Here is a 6,537-nt window from a genome sequence, read left to right on the forward strand (position 1 = left end):
AGGCAGAAATTGTAGGTGAATTCAACTCTGAATTGGATTTTGAGACATGGTTTCAACATATGGTAAGCCCAAATATAAAACTTTGTTCAAAACCTTCAATACTTTTTCTTTCAAGAAAATGCAACTGGGGAGCATACTGAAGTTGACCAAGTTTATGATATTTTGGGTGGGCAGCATGATTTTGTAATTGGAGAAGAACAATTTCCTCCTCTTTCTCCATATGATTTGTAATTGGAGAAGAACAACTTCTTCATCTTCCTCCATTGCATGATGATTTTTTCAACAAGTCCCAAAATGTTGAAAAATATTACATGTGTAAGCCAATTTCTGGCTTTTCCTTTGAAGATATGCATGCACATTGGATTTGTGGGGCACACCATGTAATGACCCAAATTTTCTTTCTAAATAGTCAGTGCGTAATTTAATTGAGCAAATATTTGGATTTGACTGTTGTGTAAAATTTTGTATGAAAACAGTCGGTTTTTATTTTTTTAAAATAGTTCTCAGTCTCAGAAAATTATGAAATTTTTATATGTTGTTCTCATATGAGTCTACCATTTTGGATAAAACTTTTAGAATTAAATGATGAGTATTTACTTGATGAAAATTTACAGACTGATTGGTGTTCAATTGAATTTATAACAGAATTTGAAAATGAGTTTTGGGTGTTTGGACCATGACTTAAAATAAATTTGTTGGGTCTATTTTGATATATAATTGGATCATGTTTGGCTTATGGGTGAGAATTTAATTCAAAACTCATGATTTGGAATCAATTTAATTTGAGTTTGTTTATGACTCATGTTTAATTGTTTGGTCTTTTTTTTTATATTATTATCTGATTGGTAGTGACCACTTTGAGAGTTGCTATTATTTATTATATGGGGATTATAATATATATTTGAAAGTTGAATTTATGGGTTGTACCATACAGTGAAAAAAAATTATATTTTTTTGTGGTGAATAAAAATGTGTATATTCCGTAGTAAGCAAAATATTATATCTAGTGGTGTACATAAAGGTTATATTTTGTGGTGAGAAAAATTATATCATTTTATGATTTATATTATAAAATTTTAAGGTAATATTACAAATTTTATATATTATTATAATAGTTGTAGTGGGTGACAACCCACGAGACAAAGGCGGAGCCACTAAGGATTTAGGGAGGTCACGTGCCCCCCCTGACATTTTAATTTTTTTTTTTTGGTTAATACTAATACATAGCACAACTTCAAACCAAACACTGCTCATTTTTTTTTAAATATAAAGAAAATATTTTAAATAAAAAAATTATTAAAATATTATTTAAAGTGAAATGTCAATGACATTTTTAAAATTATGAGAACAATAATGGTTATTTTGATTGAAAATAAAGAGACTATGATAGGTCATATTATAATCTATGAAAATTTCAATATAATGGTGATGTCTATCATTATTGACATGCAAACATAATTAATTTAAATGAAGATATGAAATTTACTGGATTGTTAGTTACATTTAACATGTGAAATTTATCCTCCATATGTTTCTTTCCATTCATAACTAAAATGACCACTACATAAATTATAATCAAGCAACACATCTTCAATTATAAAAAAAAAAAAAAAAAATTTAAAAATATAAAAAAAAAATTACAATAGGTCATAACTAATATCAGAATGAATCATAACTAACTATTACTTGATATATAGTCATAACCAAAATAACAACCACAAGAAGTTATAACTAAATTATATCTAATACTATAATATGTTATAACTAAAGACCACGAAAGTCATAATTGCGACATATGATAGACACTTTTTTGCGGTATGTTTTATAGACTTTCTCTACTAAAATATATCATTTCTATCTCAACTTATGTTCTTTTTAAATTTTCCAATCCACTTATAAAATAGTTACTCCCCAATATTTGTATAAAATTTAATCTTAAATCCTTTAATTTAAAATTCACATTTATCCAAATGAACTCTTAACATTTGAGTTTAGTAATATCTCATTGTTGTTTATTATAAAGAAAAAAAAATAATAATGTTGTCATTAATTTGTGCCCCCTCTTCATTGAATTCCTAGCTACGCCACTGCCATGAAGGGCTATCCCCAATGCCCCCCTCTACTTTCCCTCTTTTCTATTTGTTTGACTTCCCTCATTTCTTTTCCTTTTCATTTTCTTGTGGCTCTGGCTAGTCTCTTTCTTCCCATAGATGCTCAACCTTTGAGCTTTGAGTGAGAGTCTTTAGAGTGAGATTTTACAAAAGTTTTGTAAATGAAAGTCGGAGAGCTCATCGTACTCTTTGCAGTAGTAGTATTGGATAAAAAATCGGGCAAGATTTGTCTCCCAGATCTGCTCCTTTTCATTATTTGAAATAGGGACTTTTTTCATATTATTCCTTTAAATCCATGTTAGGGATTTTTTGAGAAAATATATCATTATAGGAGGTATTACCCATACATTATTCTCATATTATGTTTGGATAATTTTTGGAAGAAAATTATGTTGAAATGTTAATAATATTGGTATTCTAAAATTGATTCGGAAAAATCATCTTGTGTTGGTAATATTTGTTAAAAATCTAAAAATAAATTTGATAGTTATATGGTTTGTATCGACATCACATTATGATTAGATAATTTATTTTGAGAAAAAATAATGTTGAAATATTATCTCATCTTTGATATTATCTTATCTCATAATATGATGTTGATACAAATCATACAACTATCAAATTTATTTTTGAATTTTTAACAAATATTACCAAAACAAGATGATTTTTCCAAATCAATTTTAGAATACCAATATTCTTAACATTTCAAGATAATTTTCTTTCAAAAATTATCCAAACATAGTTTGATAATAATGTATAGGTAATACCTCCTATAATGATATATTTTCTCAAAATATCCCTAACATGGATTTAAAGCAATAATATAAAGAAACTCTCTACCTCAAATAATGAAGAGGAATTGATCTAGAAGACAAATCTTGCCCAATTTTTGATTTGAGACAATCGCTACGAAGACTAAGACGAGCTCTTTGACTTTTATTTACAAAACTTTTGCAAAATCTCACTATAAAGACTCCCACTCAAAGTTCAAAGGTTGAGCATCTATGGAAAGAAAGAGACGAACCAGAGAGCTAACCTCTCTACCACAAGAAAATGAAAAGGAAAAGAAATGAGGGAAGTCAAACAAATAGAAAAGAGGAAAAACAGAGGGGGCGTGGGGGATAGCCCCTTATGGGTTGTCACCCACTACAACTATTATAATAATATATACAATTTGTAAAATACCTTAAAATTTTATAACATAAATTATAAAATGATATAACTTTTCTCACCACAAATATAACTTTTTGTACACCACAAGATATAATATTTTGCTCACTACGAAATATACACATTTTCATTCACTACAAAAAAAAATATAATTTTTTTTTCACCATATGGTACAGCCCATAAATTCAACTTTCAAATATATATTATAATCACATATAATAAATAGTAGCAACTTTCAAGGTGGTCACTACCAATCAAATAATAATATTTAAAAAAAAAGACCAAACAATTAAACATGAGCCATAAATAAATTCAAATTAAATTGATTCAAAGTCGTGGTTCTTGAATTAAATTCTCACCCATAAGCCAAACATGGTCCAATTATATACCAAAATAGACCCAGCAAATTTATTTCAAGTCATGGTCCAAACACCTAAAACTCATTTTCAAATTCTGCTATAAATTAAACTGAACACCAATCAATCCATAAATTTTCATATAATAAATACACATCATTTAATTCTGAAATTTTATCTAAATGCTAGACTCATATGGGAGCAACATATAAAAATTTCATAATTTTCTGAGACTAGGAACTATTTTTAAAAAATACAAAACCGAATCGTTTTCACACAGAATTTTACACAGTAGGTAAATTCGAATATTTGCTCAATTAAATTATGCACTAACTATTTAGAAAGAAAATTTGGGTCATTACAACCTACCCTCCTTAAAGAAATTTCATCCTCAAAATTAAACTTAAGGAATGTAATGCATGTTACAGTCACCCGCAAGTTCATTTGGCTACTCACTAATCGCATCAACGAAATCTTTGACTATCGCATACGCCTCAACAAGTCACACCGGTAACGAACCAAGCCATTACAATCGCACAACAACTAGTTATAAAAATCCTTACTAGTATAAACCATTAAGTGATTCTTCTATGCACATCGATAACCCAAAGCAACAAAAGAGGATCTAATCCCTTAAGCATAACAAATTTTTTTTTTTGGTAAAACAACCCCTTAGAACACTGAGACACCAAACCTTATTGGTGATAACCTACTTTCAACGAACTATTTCCATCGCCTAATGCACAATGTATCCTAAGGCCAAAACAACTATTACTATTATGAGACCTTAACAAAACAAAACAACTCCTCTTCAAAAACACTAACCACCAACTCAAATAGTGACTGTCAACTGTCACAAGGCAAACAATACTTTACCGACACTAGGGTGATGGCACACCCCATAACCTAAATGAAATAAAATCAATTTGGACAATGACTTAGGATTTCTATCAACAAGGACTACATATCAACATTAGCAGTTCCACTCCAACATGGAGTTTACAAAATGGTCTTAACAATATACCTTGATGCTGTGTTTGGTTGGGGGATTTGGGGAGGGATTTGGAAAGAGAAAGGGAAAAAGTGTGTGAAACTAGGTGAAATGTAGGTATATTTTATTCACATTTCACCTAATTTTTCTCTTTCCCTTTCCAAATCCCTCCTCAAATCCCCCAACCAAACATAGCTTAAGTCTAAACAAGACTCAACACGACTAGGTAAACACCAAAACTATACATGACCCTCAAGCTAAAAGCTAACTCGACTCAACTTCTAAGACATACCACGCATTAAGCACGAGGAAGACCCCTCTAAGGTTTAGCAAACAAACCCATAATTCATTCCAACTCACCCAATTGCAAAGAAAAGAGAACCTAGTTCTCGAAGCTATCCAAATTACACACGGGCCAAAACAATCTAATATCTAGACTACACTGCCAAACTATCACACTTATAGAGTCATTTCAAGACTCCATTTGGAAACCTCTAGACTAACTAACCGGACACAAGATGTCTCTAAAAGAAAACAAAACCATGGGTCAAAACTCTACCCAACCCTTAAAATAACTTCCTCAACAACAAGTGTAGGACACTCCCACTGCCACCCAGGGACGAAAAAAAAAAAAAAGAATAACAACAATACGAATATTGCGCGTTTAAATTTTATCTTTAAAACTTTACATATTTGCACTTTATAGATTTTACAACAGAATCTCAAAACAATAAACATTTATAAAGAAATACGTCCCTTACCACCATTATCAAGTTTAACCATGCTGAGGCCATACCTCTTTCCAAACATGCAAGGGTATTCAACCCAAGGTCCAACACTATCCCCACACAGGATTACTCAACGACTCAAACGAATTTACTATCATGAAAAATAATAATTCCAAATAAATAACATATCTCACCGAGACACACATCACACTCCAACACTTAACATATGCACATTACACTACATAAAACAACATATCCACATAAGAGATAACATGTTGCTCCTACGAAGAGTGTTAGTCGTTCTAGAAATCCTTTTAGACCTCCTATCAGAAATCACGTTGATCAAGTGCATTTCTAATGAGATTTCCAAGAAAATTTCTAGACTCAACATGACATCCCCGAGACTCAATCCCATGCTCACATAAACATATAACATCTTAGTATATAAACATGTTATCATATAGAATGCAAACGTTGCTCACAATCACGAGGTAAACCCAATTGTGGTCAGAACCACTTTCCACGAGCCAAGGTATTCAAACCCTGTTAGATCTAATACCAAGTTGTAATGCCCTAATTTTCAAAGATTAATTACGCTAAAACCATAAACCCACTCTCCGTGTGTTTCAATTAATATTACATAATCATCACAAATGGAATGCCCCAAAGCTTACAATAAATGAGAGAGCATTGCTCCTTACAAAGAATGATACTAAGTGTAGACACCCCATTTTTGACCGTCCAAAAGACTTTGACGCGACTGATGATTTGCATGGTGGAGAAAGGTGTGCAGGGCAAAGGTTCAATTTCTTCAGCAAAGAGAGAGTCCAAATCTCAACTTCATACCCCTATTCTGGACCAGAACGATCTCGATCAAAAGATTTTAGACTTAAAACCCTCTCTTTCAAAAACATTTTTGAAATAAAGTTTCTGCGATGTTCCGAGGCTCGCATTTTGTCAAAAATTACGCTTTTCGGTAAACCGAGCAAGGACAAAGCGGAAATGAACGAAAGAGAGATGAAGTCTTTGAAAAAATATTTCAAAATACCTTACTTAGGGGTTTGAAGTTGAAGAAAAGAGGAGAAGAGGGAAGAAATCGAGTTGGGGGAGAAAATGGGCATGAACCGTTAAGAAAGAGTCGAACAGCCCTCGCCGAATCGGGCCTATTCATTGGCATACTT

Source organism: Camellia sinensis, chromosome 3, assembly GCF_055761805.1.
Source record: "Camellia sinensis isolate YWXY chromosome 3, ASM5576180v1, whole genome shotgun sequence".
Lineage (NCBI taxonomy): Eukaryota > Viridiplantae > Streptophyta > Magnoliopsida > Ericales > Theaceae > Camellia > Camellia sinensis.